At 43.0% G+C, this 19,769-nt stretch overlaps 1 protein-coding gene across 1 annotated transcript in view; it reads left to right on the forward strand.

Moving 5' to 3' along the window:
• The first annotated feature begins 4,415 nt into the window (after positions 1 to 4,415).
• Positions 4,416 to 19,769, forward strand: part of LOC126473701 (uncharacterized) — a 140,286-nt gene continuing 124,932 nt past the window's right edge. Inside the window, exon 1 of the mRNA XM_050100941.1 lies at positions 4,416 to 4,533. The gene's annotated coding sequence lies outside the window, so the exon portion shown is untranslated. The remainder of the gene's footprint in view (positions 4,534 to 19,769) is intronic.

Below are 19,769 nucleotides of genomic sequence, written 5' to 3' on the forward strand. Positions count from 1 at the left end.
ATTGCTACACCAAGAAGAAATGCAGATGATAAACCGGAATTCATTGGACAAATGTATTATACTAGAACTGACATGTGATTACATTTTCACGCAATTTGGGTACATAGATCCTGAGAAATCAGTACACACAACAACCACCTCTGGGCGTAATAATGGCCTTAATGCGCCTGGGCATTGAGTCAAACAGAGCTTGGATGTCGTGTACAGGTACAGCTGCCCATGCAGCTTCAACACGATACCACAGTTCATCAAGAGTAGAGACTGGTGTATTGTGACGAGCCAGTTGCTCGGCCACCATTGACCAGACGTTTTGAATTGGTGAGAGACCTGGAAAATGTGCTGGCCAGGGCAGCAGTCGAACATGTCTGTATCCAGAAAGCCCCGTACAGGACCTGCAACATGCGGTTGTGCATTATCCTGCTGAAATGTAGGCTTTCGCAGGGATCGAATGAAGGGTAGAGTCACAGGTCGTAACACATCTGAAATGTAACGTCCACTGTTCAAAGTGCCGTCAATGCGAACAAGTGGTGACCGAGACGTGTAACCAATGTCACCCCATACCATCACGCCGGGTGATACGCCAGTATGCAGATGACGAATACACGCTTCCAATGTGCGTTCACCGCGACGTCGCCAAACACGGATGCGACCATCATGATGCAATAAACAGAACCTGGATTCATCCAAAAAATTGACGTTTTGCCATTCGTGCACGCAGGTTTGTAGCTGAGTACATCATCGTAGGTGCTCCTGTCTGTGATGCAGCGTCAAGGGTAACCGCAGCCATGGTCTCCGAGCTGATAGTCCATGCTGCTGCAAACGTCGTCGAACTGTTCGTGCAGATGGTTGTTGTCTTGCAAACGCCCTCATCTGTTGACTAAGGGATCGAGACGTGGCTGCACGATCCGTTACAGCCATGCGGATAAGATGCCTGTCATCTCGACTGCTAGTGATACGAGGCAGTTGGGATCCAGCACGGCGTTCCGTATTACCCTCCTGAACCCACCGATTCCATATTCTGCTAACAGTCATTGGATCTCGATCAACGCGAGCAGCAATGTCGCGATACGATAAACCGCAATCGCGATAGGCTACAATCCGTCCTTTATCAAAGTCGGAAACGAGATGGTACGCATTTCTCCTCCTTACACGATGCATCATAACAACATTTCACCAGGCAACGCCGGTCAACTGCTGTTTGTGTATGAGAAATCGGTTGGAAACTTTCTTCAGGTCAGCATGTTGTAGGTGTCGCCACCGGCGCCAGCCTTGTGCGAATGCTCTGGAAAGTTAATCATTTGCATATCACAGCATCTTCATCCTGTCGGTTAAATTTCGCGTCTGTAGCACGTCATGTTCGTCGTGTAGCAATTTTAATGGCCAGTAGTGTAAAGAAATACATATGGAAACATTTGTATACGCATCTCTTGCATTCACTCTGCCAGATTTGCACCTGGTGGCCAAAACTGGAACTAATTTCTTTTGCAGCGTAAATCGGTTCCCCATCAACGCATTAGAATATTTATCAAGTTTCGCTGTCATTCGATAATTACAGCCCACACTGGACCTCAGTGGCTAGTTGCAATTGAATTATAGCCACCTGGTATCTTTTTGAGTTGACCGGTTACAAATGTAAGTTGACAATACTGCAGTACTGATAGCACATTTTTTCTCGTTTCGTAAATTGCACAGTTTTACGTTTTTGAACATCTAAAGCAAGACTTCAGTCTTTAGAGAGATGCCTCGCAAAACGCTCCTTCGATCGATTTTTATCATTCCTCGTCAGTCGGAGGCCAGACTTGATTAATAAAAGCTCCAAACAAGACCCGCGTGTGTCGTAGCTGTTTTTTTTAGTCAGCCTGAGAGCGCAACAGAGGTGCTCAGCAAATTCCAGTGGCATACACTACGAGAGAGCCGCGGTGGATTAAGGGCAAGTTCACTGCTAAGATTCCGAGAGTGTATGCTCCAACAAGAGTCGGACAGCATATTATTTACTCCTAAATTCATCTCTCGAAATGATCACGACGGGAAGATGGCAATTAAGAGCCCGTACCAGGGTTTTCTTTTGCCGACAATCATTCGCATCATTCGTAGTTGAAACCAGATAGAGGGTAAATGATACTGATATCAAAAATACCGTCGCCCCGGATCTACGATATTTCCGAACCGCGGTGCCCCCGCCCCCTCCCCTTTCCACCCCATTGAGCATCTGAGATAGGACGACATAAAACTAAAAAGAAAGCGATTTTTCAAATGTATTTCTGAAGAGTTTGATATAGAAGTTAAAATGTCCTGCTCCCAGTCGGCCGGTTTGAATCATACCGCCGTAAAAAAAATTTAAAAAAATGACTGCCTCTGAGCACTATGGGACTTAACATCTGTGGTCATCAGTCCCCTAGAACTTAGAACTACTTAAACCTAACTAACCTAGGGACAGCACACAACACCCAGTCATCACGAGGCAGAGAAAATCCCTGACCCCACCGGGAATCGAACCCGGGAACCCGGGCGTGGGAAGCGAGAACGCTACCGCACGGCCACGAGCTGCGGACTAAAAAAAAAAAACTTCATTCTGGGCGGGAGAATAAGAACTCTTCAGAAAATTTGCACTCTTTGTGTTGCCTAGTAGCTAAAAACTTTCTCTTTTGTGTGATATAAAATTAAATATAGGAAACATAAAACCAGAAACGAAAAGAGACAAGAAAAACAGTGCACATTTCTTCAATCCTTAGGTCCCAGATTTTTTTTCTCTCTAATCTTGCTACAGCTTTCCTTTCTGCGAAAGAATCTATTACCTCACCAAAGTTCGTTAAACGTTTTGCTACATAAAAAATCAAAATGTTGTTGTCTAATACTGAAAAATCTGTTAATACGAAAGGTATCTAAGACTGGTGAGGTTTCTCGATTTCATTACGTCTATTTTGACACTGTCAGCTAGATAAAACGAGATAGGCCTTTCTAATACTGCAGCAATTGTAACATACGCCAAATAAGCGAGGTTGTTTTGCCACAAACGGCCAATTTCACCTACCTCATTTAAACAAATAACGCGACTGAATATAATTCCCGAAGTACCAATATCAAATGCCTATTAGGCCTACTACAAGTAAAAAGTTTTACGCTATGAAATAATTTAATTTATATGCTCCAGTTTCTCAAGCATGGGATCGAAAAGTAGTAGTATAAAATTTTTATATAAATTTGGAATCGTCATTTTCTTCCACATAATGTTGACGCTTCTTCTCCTTCCTCGTTCTAACAAACAATCTTTTTATCGCTAATTCTGTAACTATCCCTGCCATTTTCAAAACTTATTCTCCGGTTAACTTCACTAACCCTGCCAGAGTCACCAGTTTAGTTATTCCGCGGTTATTCTCCGGTTGGGCATTTTTACGTGTTCGTACAACGCGGTTTCTGCGCTATTCCGAGAACAGAACTTAGTGGCTGCTAACAGGGAACTGTACTACTGGCCCTTAGTAATGTAGCGCTCTGGCAAAAAATTTCTGTCAAAATTTCATTTTCTTGCATACACCAAGAAGATAATGTGTAAGCTTTCTTACATGTTGCCGGCCGTGGTGGCCGAGCGGTTCTAGGCGCTACAGTCTGGAGCCGCGCGACCGCTACGGTCGCAGGTTCGAATCCTGCCTCGGGCATGGATGTGTGTGATGTCCTTAGGTTAGTTAGGTTTAAGTAGTTCTAAGTTCTAGGGGACTGATGACCTCAGAAGTTAAGTCCCATAGTGCTCAGAGCCATTCGAACCATCTTACATGTTATTCCTGTTGTCGTTTATTTCCACTCTAGTAGTATGAATCTATGGATTTCGCCAGTAATTATAACAACGCTTATCATTCGAACACCCAATCAACCACAGAAGCCAACAGTGGTTGGCATTCACCTATTCGGGTTTATTTGGCTCAGCTCATAGCCCCGACCCTTTTTCTCTGCGTAAAAGTTTTTTTTATTTGTAGATGCGACGGGGATTCCCCTGGAAGAGACATCACGTACACTATGCCCGCATCCAAAAATCAACTTGTGATTCGTTCAGAAATCAGCTTAGAATGTGTTCAAAAATTTGAAAAACCAACTGGGATGCGTGTCAAAATCATATGAATAATCGATAGAGCAACGTGCGCAGGTTACTAGACGCTTTGTGAAACAAGGTTTTGCTCTTCAAGAATATGAATTTGGTGCCCCTAGAAATTGCAGCGCGGGGCAGATATCCCGGTTTGTCCCCCCACCCCCCGCCACCAGAGAGCCGGGTTTGTTGTTGCGTGCGAGACCAGTTCAGACAACTGTGGACATACGATATCACGCAAACATTTTAGCAGTACGACTTCGCAGCCAGTGTGTTGGCGCTGTCTGAACACGGCTGCTGATCTGCACGCTGGGGCGAGGTTGCGCTCTCATGTTGCGACGTTGGCAAGCCTGAGTCGCGACCTGCTGTCGTTCTGCTCTTCAGTTGCGCAGAAGCATCTGAAGAGGAAGGTGTGTGACTGCGTGTGGACAATTGCTGCATCCCAACGGCCGCTCGTTGTAAGTTTACATCCCACGCCTTGTTATCAGTGTTAGAGGATGGTATACCATTTTGATAAAAAAGAGTTTGTTGCCATTATCTCTGTTGGTTAACGTGTGCGTTACTATGCATTTTGTACTGTCGTTTCCTCTCCGGCTGAGTATAATCGTGTATTAGTCATCTTAAATAATAGCTTCTGGTCACGTATGGAGAAACAGTGATTACTCATGCGTTGTGTACTTGCGAATCGAACAACATTCAACAGAAAGCGGATAAATTGTTGCACTGCAAAGACTTATATTATTGTAGCAGTGTGCCTAAGTCTCTCATCAAACAGTTTCTATTTTTATTAAACACGTTTCTAATATTAATTCGAAGTACTGGATACGTTGTAAAAGTGATTGCTGGTCCAGTAGCGTGGGACCACAAACCTGTTTCTTGTCAGCAATACAATTTTAACCTCATCTTAGAGCATTTACTGCCGTAATTGACTCCGCAGTTATCAAGTCGGAGAGGCTGCTACATATAAAATTATTCAATTTGTTGTACAGTAGGTTATGTTGTTATCAATGGCACGCAAGATCCGAGCCAGCGTCTAGTATGACAGCGGACAGGAGCTGCACCCAAGTAAGGTCTGGCGAAAGGGAAAGTGGGAGTCAGAGTAACGGCGGGCTGGCCTTGGACACGCTACGTCATCAACATGGACGCCGCCCAGAACTCGATGCTCAATTTGCATCAGCTGGCCCAGCAGTCTGCAGAGACCGAATTTGTGCTGCAGAGTCTCCGTGATTTTTAACCGCTATACGCTGCTCTCCGCGGACGCTACAATGAGTCCTTTTGCCACCGTTGCCTGCTTCTGTTCACGTTACTCTTTTCTTTCTTACGCGGTAGCTAATAGAGCGCGACCAGAGAATTTCTATTGTTTGTGAAAGAGAGCCACAGAGACCCCACTCAGGCAAGCGGAGAAATGGACATCGAAATCTGGAGTACCATGATGTCGAAATGACCATTCGGTATGAAGTTCGAAAGATGTAATGTCAAAGTCTGCTTCCTAATTTTTGTCTACGAAATGTCAGACATGAACAAAATTTCAGATCGAATGTGTGTGGTGGACATTACTAAATAATTCGAGAAGACAACGAGTACCTGCTAAAACAATTCCCGAGTAAAATGTGCAGGTCTTCTGTGTCTGACGTCTATGGCGAAATGTTTGCTTAGGTTTTGGTTTCTTATATTAAGCTGTTTAGTGACACATACGTTCAACCTGTCATTCGTTTCGTATCTGAACTTTATGGACAGAAATTTAGGAGCACATTTGATCGTAGATGTTTTAAACGTGCGACAGAATGTTGATTTTCGCAGTCATGGTGGAAAATACATGTGCTAAAGTGGTTTTTACGGTCTGGTGATGATATTCTAGATCGAAACTGCTATGACAAGGGATTTGTTTGGCAGTACTTTACTATGTGAAACTCCTACAATACACCTGTGGAGAACCACCAATACCGAAAATATTTCATATGTATCATTTTTGTTATTTACTCTTTACCTTTGTGCTCCTTTGTTCTGTAATTTTCCGTAATCTACCTTTTCCTCCTTACTCAACAAAACTATTGTAAACGTCAGTAAAATTTTTCTGCGTTTGTGACCGCATTGCCAATGACTAAAACTACCGACGTTTCGGTCACTGTTGCAAGTGACCTTCTTCAGGATGTTTGTGGAATAAACAAAAACATTGAAGAAGGTCATTTGCAATAATGATGGAAACGTCGTTAGTGTTACATATTGACAATGCGATCACAAATCGTGAAAAATTTTATTGACTGTGACAATGGTTGCAGAAGTCTACGTTTATATTGTTAATATATCTGTTCTCGGCTTGCATTTATAGCTGCACATGTTCTTTAAGCGCACGTGCACAGACTGGATGGGCGCCGCGTAGTTGGCTTTGACTATAGAGGTCTGCCGTTGTTCCCTTGACACGATTCATTAAGTGAAGGACGGAGCCCGGTATGCCAGAGGGGCTGTTATTATGCAGATGCAGCGTGCTGGCGGTGTCTTCGTGTTCGTTTCTTTTTAACGCCAAGCAGGGCGTGTCGCGCGCGCGTGGGCATCCCATCCCGTACAGCCAGCTGACGGGAAAGCTCTGAGTTACTTGCTCAACCGTGCGTTTAAATCTCCCACTAAAAAATCATCCTCGAAAATCGCGCGCACACTGTCACGGAAACCTCAACGAAATGTTTACTGTCACACAGTCCTGTTCCAAGAAGCCTATTACAAGGAAATCAGCGTCTGCAGTACTTCAGAAAATCTAAGGAAAGTACATCCGTATAATACCTCAACAGATTTGTGACTAGATCGAAATTTTCCAGAGGGGCACGACGCAGCACGTTATCCTGTACCTAGAGTCAACAGTGATCCCATACTAATATTTGTTAACATCGGGGACGAGGGAGGGGGGAACGGATGCCCCTACTAAGATTTCCTTTAATCAGACTGGAATCAATTTGATCTTGTTGCGCGCAGCGAACATTGAATCTAGAAAATGATCGACGCTTTATTACACAGATCTAGATTTCAGCTGTTACAGAGACATCTTCAGTGCTAAAAATGACAACACAGGAGAATCAGGAACAAATATAAGATAGTTGACAACAAGTGCAAACATAAACACCACATAGTTACATACAGTATAACAACAGGTGACATTAGTCCAAAGTGGCACGCAGTCAAAAATATTGGCGGTGTAGTGCGTACAGGAGTCTATCATGAACTGAAGCCATTGCTTACGTGGTTGAACAGGAAGAAAATGTGACGTCATAGCCTTGAGGTTCCCTGTACTGGAGTACTGGTGAGCTGTTAAGTAATAGTAAAACTATGTAATTTTAATTTTTCAATTAAACTGCAAATAATGGTTAAACCACGGAAAGCAAATCACATGTGTGGAGCCATAAGTACAGCAAACGGCAATATGTGTAGCACGGTATGTCATGTATTTTTGCATTACAAACTGGTGGAAGAGGATTAATTTAGAACTCCATACGACACGGAAAGTACAGTGTTAACATAATGTACCAAAATAATTAAAATTTGAAGAACTGCAAATAGTACAGTAAAACGTGGAGCACCCTCTCTGGGCATAGACTGCAATCGTACAACTCGTGAAATTACATTAGCGCCATCTCTGGACTTACAGTATAAACATGTGGAGTAAAGCAACATTACAATGTCGAAAGGAATGAAGCTAACCAGTGTCGTATAAATGAACAAATAAGTAAAGTGAAGGAATGAAAATAGTACAATCAAAATAGTGTGCCTCTTTGGGCATAAATTAAAATAATACATTAAAAGTTCATTAGCACCGTCTCTGGGCTTGCAGAACGAATTTTTTAAAATTATATAGCTTTACTATTATTTAACGATTCACTGGCACCTTGATAGAGGGCACAACATTGCTTTTTTTTTCGTTCAACCACATCAGCAAGGGCTTCAGTTCATGTTAGACTCCTGTACGCACTAAACCATCAATATTTTTTACTACGTGGCACTTAGGACTAATGTCACCTGTTGTTTCATGATATGTGTCTTTGTGGTGCTTACGTTTACATTTACGATACGTTGTCAGCTACATATGTTCCTGATTCTCCTGTTACGCACTTTTTAGCACTGAAGATGTCTGTGTAATAGTTGAAATACAGATGTGCTGTAATGAAGCGACCGATTTCGCGATCAAATTTGCTGTACTTTTCTGTATTGTGAGCATTCATTTAGTTTACGCATCCATTTAGTTTATAAACATTAAATAATTTATAACTGCAGGATTTGGACTTTTATAGCCTAAAATACGTGAAAAATGATCATTACAATCTGAAAATACCAATAAAATGGACGTAAAAATGATATATAAGGCAAGTGGGAAATGAGCTATAAACTGAACTAGAGCAATGGAAATCTTTATAGGAGATTGGAACTGAAATTACAAAAAGGAAAATTAATTAAAAATGGCTGTGTTTTTCTTTAGTAAATTTCGTTCTTTGAAGATGTACGAAAACTGTCGTGTATGAAAGCGTGACAGAAACAGTAGCGAAATTGTGAAGTGGAAATTGTGAAACGTGCATGCAAATGTCCACAAAAGAACATCCTCGGCTGTACAGGACAGCTAAATACCGTTCGGTCAGAGCACAGATGTAAGCGTTGCCAGTGTCTCTACTAAACAGGTATGGAGCTGCACAGCATTAGGGCAGTCGTGCCCTAAAAATAGGATTTAGCTCCTAAGAAGATACAATAAAACAAAGGTTGCCACTGTTTACCCTTATCCCGTTACTAGTAGACATACCACATCCTGCACAGCACACACTTAAGGGTCAATCCCCCCCCCCTGCCCCCCCCCCCCCCCCCCCACACACACTTTCCCAACAGAAGGAGCGCACTGCAGCACCTGCAACTAATGTAAACAAAGGGTTACACAAAATCGCCACTGAGGATGCTTCAATAAGGAACATAAAGTGTCTTGCGAAGAAATCAGGAGCACTTAATCTATTCGCTGCAAAATATCTTGGTAAACTGTTCTAAAAACATCAAAGTTAGCCACTATTGAACGACAGGAACTACACAAAGTGATTACAATTCATGGCATAGCTCTAATGTGAAAACTAGTGCAAAATTGCAAATGATTCTCTGTGTCAATATACCACTTGCGCAGCGCAAGATCAGCAGAAACGTTAACAACATATCGCCGAGTCAGGTACGGATATGTCGTGAACAAGAAGAAACTTATATTTTGCTTAAGTTTATCAAAATTTTAAATTACCAAGAGAAAATGAAGGAGAAGTAAAAAAAAAAAAAAAAAAAAAAAAAAAAGGAATCTAACTCGATGGGTATCAGTTACGTACTGCCGGTTAACGCCATAAATTTCAAACCGTGTGCTCGCTTTCGGGATTCATTGATAGTTCATAACCCGTACAGTGGAGATGCTTCTTGATATGAATCATGTCGAAGGAAATAATACGTATAATGTGCATACACAGGAACTGATATATTCGATTTAATTAGCATGCCATAATTTCTTATTATGTAGCTCTCAAGGTACATAAGTAATGTATCTAATACAATGACGGTGTTTTTCGGTAGGTGTAGTTTGTTTGTAGATGAACATTTTATATTGCTGTACAGCTATTGAAAATATATGTTCTTGAACAATGGATAACATTTTGGAGCAAATTACGTGCTTATAAAGCTTTGTGTAGAAGATCCATACACTTACTATTGATTGTGTGAGATGACTGCTGTAATACTTGTAAATTAGAAGCGGCGATTTCACTTTGTTTATCGACAACAAACTCTTCAGTTGCCTATTACGGTGCGTTTTATTCATAGAATAGGTTCATACTCAGTTATAAATCATCCTCAGATATATTGTTTACGCCGAGGAACGCACGGCTACTTAATAAAATTTTCATGTTCAGGTAACACTAATCGTCGTCAGCTGCAGTCAGAATTGGAAAAGGGCCGAACTTAACAAATTATATTACGTTACCCCATTGTTCTCCGCATAAAAGCTTGAAACAAAGCCAATAATTGAATCGAATTCGGTTGTCTGAATGTAAGTAGAACATAATTAGGAACTGGAGTGTTCGATTTGAATAAACACACAGACAACATTTGCGAAGAACTATGATGCTTGGAGTAGATGCAACTGAACATTCTCTGGCGAGCAAATTAGTATTCATTTTATGTCGTAGGATGCATAGACACACACACACTTCCTAAATCTCCACTCATTGTGAAATGAAAATCTGTTTTCCCATCAGTTTTAATTCTGTATAGGTCTGAGCAGAACACTCACATCCCTTCAGATACGAACTACACATCGAACGAAGTACCCGATGCCAGAGGGGAAACTGAATCAGATGCTCGCTTCACTAAAAATTAAAGGCAGACGTCAATCGGTTCAACTTCTGTCCGGAACATGACAAAACTTTGTTTGGCATGGTGTGGAAGATGTAGCGAGTTTCCTTCCTTTGAACAACAGAATGAATACTTCGTAAATTACAAGAAAACCTCAATTTACACGCGCAACGCCAATCAGGACACAACTCTACTTTTAATACTTTCCGTACAACGGAATCGAGACGTTTGGATACGTAGTGTGATGCTTATCCACATGGCCACGAAGTCGGCAACTCGTTCGTCCAGTAATCATGAACAACAGTCACTTACATAGGAGGTTGTCCAATAAATAATGCCCAAATTTTTTATAACCGTTAATATATATAAAAAAAGTCTCTTCAGGTTCTTCAAATCTGATGTTTCTTCTGCGCGAAAATTCGAACAATTCCGACACAAGGCAGAGCCTTACACCTAAACCTGCAGATGTCAGACACTCAGATCGGTACCAAACGTTGTGCGTAGGACGCATCCGTGAATGATAGCTCTGTAGGTCTCTCGTGGGGAAGTTGGTAGAGCCTGAGGCTGTCGTGCGAAATATCCAGCGTTCAAATCACACTCACGATAATTTGTTTTTAACTGTTTGCGCGTGAAACTGTTATATGGGAGAATGTTTTCCTGGCATGTAAAAGGACTTGGAGTTTGTTGCAATGTTCTTTTGGGAGCCCGCTTAGGCTTCGTTAGTTGAAAGTACGAAACATATAGAGTTCATCTGTATACATGGGTGTGGTGTTCTGTCGGACATGTGCGACAGAACAGTACGTTTGTAGTTTCACAGAATAAACTTAAACAATCGGAACAGTAGAATAAAAAAGCAACTTTGTCACACGTGCGGAAGCATTAATAGTCCCATAAACACTTGTATTAAAAATGTTGTCATCATGGGGTATGAACCTATGACCCTTGGTACGGCGATATAATGCTCTACCGACTTCTCCACCGAAGCTATATGCCGACGTACTCACAGCGATGCTCTATGGTTCTGCTGGACAACAGCACACAGCACGTACTAAATCGGTGTCTTGGTTGATACTCTGTCGACATACAACGTTTCGTACCGATCTGAGAGTGACATGTGGAAGTTTGGGTGTTAGTGATCCATGAGAATGGCGTCTACTCAAGACAATCGTAATCAACAACGTGCCGTAATCGAATTGTTAGACGCGGAAAAAGAGGCAGTGGTGAACATCCGTGACATTTGTGTGCACTGTATGGTAAAGAGGCAGGTGATAGGAGCACCGTTGGGCGGTGAGTCAAGAGAGGTAGAAGTGTCAGGTGGCGCAGAAACTGAGCTTCATGATCAGCCGCGTTCGGGACGTCCTATCAGAGCCACCGTTCCCAATATTTTGAATCGCCCAGATGCCATTATTTTCGCAGGCCGGTGCATCACTGCTCGACAATTGGTACTGTTGCTTTCGGTGAGCATTGATGTGCGTGTGCAATGACTGACGCCCCTCAGTATTTAATATGGGCTCAGAACGTGTTCCGCGAATGATCACTACATGCCACAAGACTGAAAGAAAGCCATTTCATCTGGAGTGCCGCAGCAATTTTAGGCCAATGGAGATGTGTTTCTGTTACAGATCGTTACAGATGAACAAACCTGGGTGCATCACTTTGAGCTGGAAACAAAAAGTTAGTCACTGGAATGGCACTACCCGGAATCATCACAAAAGAAGGCAAAGGACCAATGTTCGCAGAGGAAGAACACCCTTACCAACTGGTGCCTGAATCCACCCTGTTGGATATCCCAGGCAACAATGCCATACGACATTTACATTTATATCTGGTGAATATCATAGCAGCCAATGGACTTTGTGAAGTGGTAACACCTGTTCGCGTCAGACTGCTGAAGTTAAGCGCTGTCGGGCTTGGCCAGCACTTGGATGGGTGACCGTCCGGTCTCCCGAGCACTGTTGGCAAGTGGGGAGCACTCAGCCGATGTGAGACAAATTGAAGAACTACTTGACTGAGAAGTAGTGGCACCAGTCACGAAAACAATCGGCCGGGAGAGTGGTGTGCTGACCACATGCCCCTCCATATCCGTATCAAGTGACGCCTATGGGCTGAGGATGACACGGCGGTCGGTCGGTTCCGCTAGGGTCTTCCGAGACCTGTTCGGACGGAGTTTAAATTTTTTAGGATATCGTAGGAAGTTGTGCTATGCTTTTGCATACGATGGTGTTGTAACATAGTCAAGTCGTAAAGCCAGAATGTAGCGATATGGAGAAATACCTGCAGAATGACCGGACGGTCACCCATCCAAGTGCTAGCCAAGTCCGACAGGGCTTAACTTCAGCAGTCTGACGGGAACAGGTGTTACCACTGCACAAAGTCCATTGGCTGCTATGATATCCACCCGACATAATAAAATGTAAATGTCGTTTGGCATTGTTGCCTGGGATATCTCAAGGGGTTTCCTTCCTCTGCGAACATTGGTCCTAGGCCTTCTTTTTTGATGATTCCAGGTGGTGCCATTCCAGTGAATAACTTTTTGTTTCCAGCTCAAACTGATGCACCCAGATTTGTTCATCTGTAACGATCTGTGGCAGAAACACATCTCTATTGGCCTAAAATTGCTGCGACACTTCAGATGAAATGGCTTTCCTTTCGGTATTGTGGCATGTAGTGATCATTCTTACTGCACTGCTTAGCAGCTGATCATCAACTCACATAATTGGAACCAGTGCACATAAACAGGCGGAAATACGCCTTATTCTTCTATTACGCAACTAGCAATAAGTCACTAGAAACATGTCATAAACTGTCAAGTAATAACTATCGGGAACGATTTAATGCGGAACGACCGCTTAACACTAATTTTCGCAAAAGCCGGTGTGTGGCTAAGATTCGTTGAGGGAAGTCGCCCTCAAAACACTTGTTCGACCGATTCTTGAGTACTGCTCATCAGTGACACTTAGCGTGTTGGATTAATTGAAGAAATAGAGAAGATCCAGCGAACAGCGCCGCGTTTCCTCATGGTATTGTTTAGCAAGCGCGAGAGTTTTACGGAGATTCCAGATCGAAGTTTCTCACAACAACCGTGTATAAAAACTTTCAAGGTTTACTTGTCGACGAAGTCGTCCAGTGTCTTCAGTTACGGACACCTGATTGTCGTGGCTGTTGTGATGTCCCCTAGACAGCTTGTGATTGATTGGCTTACGTCATCGTTACATCGTGCTGACAAGGGAACCTCCCCATCGCACCCCCCTCAGATTTAGTTATAAGTTGGCGCAGTGGATAGGCCTTGAAAAACTGAACACAGATCAATTGCGAAAACAGGAAGAAGTTGTGTGGAACTATGAAAAACATAAGCAAAATACACAAACTGGGTAGTCCATGCGCAACATATGCAACATCAAGGATAATGTGAGCGCAGGAGCGCCGTGGTCCCATGGTTAGCGTGAGCAGCTGCGGAACTAGAGGTCCTTGGTTCAAATCTTCCATCGAGTGAAAAGTTTAATTTTTTATTTTCAGTTTATGTGACAAACTCTTATGTTTTCATCACTTTTTTGGAAGTGATTATCACATCCACAAGAAAACCTAAATCGGGCAAGGTAGAAGAATCTTTTTACCCATTCGCCAAGTGTACAAGTTAGGTGGGTCGACAACATATTCCTGTCATGTGACGCACATGCCGTCACCAGTGTCGTATAGAATATATCAGATGTGTTTTCCTGTGGAGGAATCGGTTGACCTATGACCTTGCGATCAAATGTTTTCTGTTCCCATTGGAGAGGCACGTCCTTTCGTCTACTAATCGCACGGTTATTACAGTGAACAGAGATGACAATGAACGAACGGACAGATAATAACTATGCAATAATAAAGAAAGTAAAATTTTCAGTCTAGGGAAAACTTGAACCAAGGACCTCTCGTTCTGCAGCTGCTAACGCTACCACGGGACCACGGCGCTCCTAACCTCACATTGTCCATTATGTTGCTTATGTAGCCCATGGACTACTCAGTTTGTATATTTTGTTTATTTTTCACAGTTCCACACAATTTCTTCCTGTTTTCTCAATTGATCTGTGTTCAGTTTATCAAGGCCTATCCACTGTGCCAACTTATAACTAAATCTGGGGGGGGGGGGGGGGGTGCGATGGGGAGGTTCCCTTGTGAGAAGAGACAGAGAAACGCGCCGTTCTTTCAAGAGAATGACGAAGTGATGACGTACGCCGTTTGTGGGTAGGGTCGATATGTGAGCATCTTTTTACGGTCGTGTTCTGACAAATACATTGAAGCGCCAAAGAAACAGGTATAGGCATGCGAATTCAATTACACAGATATGCAAACAGGCAGAATACGGCGCTGCGGTCGGCAACGCCTGTATAAGACTGCTGCTACAACGGCAAGTTATCAATATTTAAGTGAGTTTGAACGTGGTGTTACAGTCGACGCACGAGCGATGGGACACAGCATCTCCGAGGTAGCGACGAAGTGGGAATTTTCACGTACGACCATTCCACGAGTATACCGTGAATATCAGGAATCCGGTAAAACGTCAAATCTCCGACATCGCTGTGGCCGGAAAAAGATCCTGCAAGAACGGAACCAACGACGACTGAAGAGAATCGTCACCGTCACAGAAGTGCAACGCTTCCGCAAATTGCTGCAGGTTTCAATGCTGGGCCATCAACAAGTGTTAGCATACGAAACACTGAACGAAACATCACCTATATACGCTTACGGAGCCGAAGGCCCACTCGTGTATCCTAGATGACTGCACGACACAAAGCTAAAGCCTCAAATGGGTCCGTCAAGACCGGAATTGGATTGTTGATGACTGGAAACATGTTGCCTGGTCGGACGAGTCTCGATTCAAATTGTATCGAGAGGATGGACGTGTACGGGTGTGGAGACAACCTTATGAATCCATGGTCCCTGCACGTCAGCAGGCGACTGTTCAAGTTGGTGGAGGCTGTGTAATGATATGGGACCTGTGCAGTTGGAGTCATATGGGACCCCTGATACGTCTAGATACGACTCTGACCTGTGACACGTACGTAAGCATCCTGTCTGATCAGCCGCATCCATTCATGTCCACTGTGCATTCCGACTGACTTGGGCAATTCCAGCATCACAGTGCGACAACCCACACGTCCAGAATTGCTACAGAATGGTTCCAGGAATACTATTCTGAGTTTAAACACTACCACTGGCCACCGAACTTCCCATATTTGAACATTATTGAGCATATCTGGTATGCCTTGTAACGTGCTGTTCAGAAGAGATGTCCACTCCGTACTCTTACGGATTTATGGACAGCCCTGCAGGATTCATGGTGTCAGTTACCTCCAGCAATACTTCAGACATTAGTCGAGTCCATGCCAAGTGTGTTGCGGCACTTCTGCATGCTCGCGGGAGCCCTACACGATATTAGGCAGATGTACCAGTTTCTTTGGCTCGTCAGTGTAGTAATCACACAGATAACTGAAAATAAGTCGCTCCTGTTTGAAGCTCGAAAAAATAAACCACAGACGAAACACCTGCTACTAGTAAAAATGTAAAGTTAGATGACAGTAAATTCTTTGATCAGTGGCAAAATTTCACGAAATTCATGGAAAAAAAGATTTTCCTTTAAAAATGTGTTGGCTCATGGAAAGTGGACAAGTTATTTTAAATCACAGTATAATGAAGAATTTTATTGTGAATGTGGCAGAATATTACTTTGCAGTTCCAGGCCATAATGCCAACGTCGAAGAGATGTTCTCTTTCTTGAACGCCCCGTAGGCAAAGGACTGCAATAAACTACAAACAGAGACAATCACAGATATGTTGTTTTTGTTAATTTAAAATAATTCTTTCAAGAGTTTCACGAAATTCATTCTATGAATATGACATTGTTGATAAAGTGGTTTCAAATGAGAATTTTAATACTTAACCACAGATAATTTTTATTTCTTTGTTAATCTAGTTGAAATGACTGAAGTTATCGAATATCTTTTTGTTTTCCGTCCCAGAAGAATAGACAATTGTTTGTTTGTTTGTTTGTTTGTTTGACGAAGAACTTTAAGCATATTTCAACATACGATTATCTGAGCAAGAAGACTCGGCAGTTGAGAAGGCTAAGCACTTATTGTTAGTTGCTATCATAATTGCAAAATTACAAGGCAGCTTGCTGACTTTTTTATTTTAATTTTTTTGTTGAAGCACGTTTAAGGCTGATCTCACATAAATGTTTAAAACAGGTAGCCCGGCTTTTAGTTCAAAGTGTCCGGCTAAATACAACGCGGAGTCCAGCTTTTCTATTTTTAGTGCTGACAATCCTATCTGTGGGCTATAAATGATTGCCTCAACAGCAGCGACAACAGTCTGTTGTTCGTGACGAAAATGATGGAGGTCGAGAGTTCGAGATGAGATTTTACCCATGTTTGACGCGATAAGTTAACCGAGAATGTTCTGTACGCGTTACGGAAATGCTCAACAATCTCCAGTGGTATATATATATATATATATATATATATATATATATATATATATATATTCTTGGAACTCACGTTCTCAGTCTCGTAGAGTCTGTTACGGCCCATTTTTTGCAGGAACGGGTGGATATATCAAGTTGAAATTTGTGTCAAATAGTAAGATCTATGGTCCCGTGGCGGTGTGAAAGATTTAAGCTTCTACGTCTATCCAGTCAAAACATACGGCCATTAATGTTACGTATTTTGATACTCGTAAACCCACTCGTCAAAACCTATAAATCAACAATCTATCTGCATACTTAATTAAGTTTGTACGAAACACTCAGAGCGCAAGTGTTACTCTCACTTGTCCGTTTGCTTCTAGTATTTCTGTTCCCTCTGCCAGTATGTTTTATCTAAAATAACACCAGTTGCATTTATCTTGTTACTTGAGATAATGAAGGAACATGTGTGGTATATGTATGATCTGTGAAAATTTGCATTTATAGTTAAATGAATGTATGATAGCGTGCGAACATCAATCTATAGCGCGCGCGCGCGCGTGTTCGTGTGTGTGTGTGTGTGTGTGTGTGTGTGTGTGTGTGTGTGTGTGTCATATACATCGATAAAATTTGTGAGTTTACGGTATTGGGGAAATGAGAAACATAGTCTTGATAGCTTAACTATTTAAAGAAGGCATTAATTTATTGTTATTTGGTTTTTCAAAGTTATTTATCTAATAAATTGAGCTAAAGAAATGTTGGTTATGTGACCGGTGCAAAGTAGAAGACACGGGATGGTGAGGATTAGATCTGCAAAGTGATTGGCTACGATGGTCCCATTCCAGCCAATCATAAAAGGGTGCCTTTGCGCGCACGTTGTATAGCGAGAAGGATTGCATTCTGCAGCGTAAAGGAGTCGGGGCTCGGGCAACGTAACGACCGAATATGTCGACATTGAGCTGTGAAAATGTGTTTTAATTTTAGTGACCGCGGGCTACAACAATATCGTGAAGTATCGGAAAGTATTAACGGACGAACTGTGAAGGGGAACGTGCAAATTCCGCGTTTTCTGTGTGAACTGTGCCCTATTCTGAAAAATTTAAATCCGTGTGGCGTACTGTACAAGTCCTAACCTGAAAGTAGCAGATCATAGTGAACAATTTGTTTAGTTGTGAGGCAGCGGTCCACAAAAAATCCGTGTATATTTTTTCGGTAACAGAGAATGGTGTACACCATAAGCTGTCTATTGAAAGTGATTGTACCTATGTGTGAATGTTGTATTGTAAACTACAAACTAATGCGGACTTAGTAATTGAAATTGTGCCCAAAGAGTGACAACATTCGGAATTTTCATTCGACGACTTTTGCTCACTTAATAGTTATCAAAACCTGGAACTAGACTAACAACTTTTGCCGCCTGTAGCTACATTTAGCGCGGCTGGTTTCAGCTACAGCTTCTCAAGCCGTGGAAACATTACTCGGTTTCTTCAGGGAAGGCGTGTGCTTCAAGTCATCGGAAGATGAGTAGAACATTATTGAGTACGTAACATACCGTAAAGCCGAACGGAGAAGGGATTCGACAGTTATCAACGAGGGGCGTTCACTAAGTAGTGCAACACATTTTTTTCTCGGTCATTGTCGGTTGAAAAAATGCGGAATTTGTTGTGGGACATTGTGAAATGTTCCCGCTCCAGCCCCCACATTTTTACGAAGTTCCGATTTGTGTTGACGCTATACGTAGTCTTCAAAATGGCGTCTGTAACGGAAGTGCGTCCCAAGCAGAGAACTGTCATTGAGTTTCTTTTGGCGGAAAACCAGAGCATCGCATGTCTTCATAGGTGCTTGCAGAACGTCTGCGGAGACGTGGCGGTGAACAAAAGCACGATGAGTCGTTGGGCGAGGTGCCTGTCATCATCGCAACAAGGTAGCGCAAACCTGTCCGATCTGCCGCGTGCCGGCCGTCCGCACACAGCTGTGACTCCTGCAGTGTCAGAACGTGCGGACACTCTCGTTCCGAAGACCATGCAGTGGCGCCACACCACCTCTTCTTTGAAGAGAAACTTCAAAGCCGCACCGCGAGCCGGTAAAGTCATGGCGACGGTCTTCCGGAACTACACTACTGGCCATTAAAACCGCTACACCACGAAGATGACGTGCTACAGACGCGAAATTTAACCGCTGTGATATGCAAATGATTAGCTTTTCAGAGCATTCACACAAAGTTGGCGCCGGTGGCGACTCCTACAACGTGCCGACATGAGGAAAGTTTCCAACTTATTTCTCATACACAAACAGCAGTTGACCGGCGTTGCCTGGTGAAATGTTGTCGTGATGCCTCGTGTAAGGAGGAGAAATGCGTACCATCACGTTTCCGACTTTGATAAAGGTCGGACTGTAGCCTATCGCGATTCCGTTTTATCGTATCGCGACATTGCTGCTCGCGTTGGACGAGATCCTATGACTGTTAGCAGAATATGGAATCGGTGGGTTCAGGTGGGTAATACGGAACGCCGTGCTGGATCCCAACGGCCTGGTATCACTAGCAGTCGAGATAACAGGCATCTTATCCGCCTCGGTGTTGCGGATCGTGCAGCCACGTCTCGATTGCTGAACCAACAGATGAGGACGTTTGCAAGACAACAACCATCTGCACGAACAGTTCGACGACGTTTGCAGCAGCAGGGACTATCAGCTCGGAGACCGTGGCTGCGGTTACCCTTGACGCTGCATCACAGACAGAAGCGCCTGCTATGGTGTACTCAACGATGAACGTGGGTGCACGAATGGCAAAACGTCATTTTTTCGGATGAATCCAGATTCTGTTTATTGCATCATGACGGTCGCATCCGTGTTTGGCGACATCGCGGTGAACGCACATTGAAATCGTGTATTCGTCATCTGCAT

Source organism: Schistocerca serialis, chromosome 4, assembly GCF_023864345.2.
Source record: "Schistocerca serialis cubense isolate TAMUIC-IGC-003099 chromosome 4, iqSchSeri2.2, whole genome shotgun sequence".
Lineage (NCBI taxonomy): Eukaryota > Metazoa > Arthropoda > Insecta > Orthoptera > Acrididae > Schistocerca > Schistocerca serialis.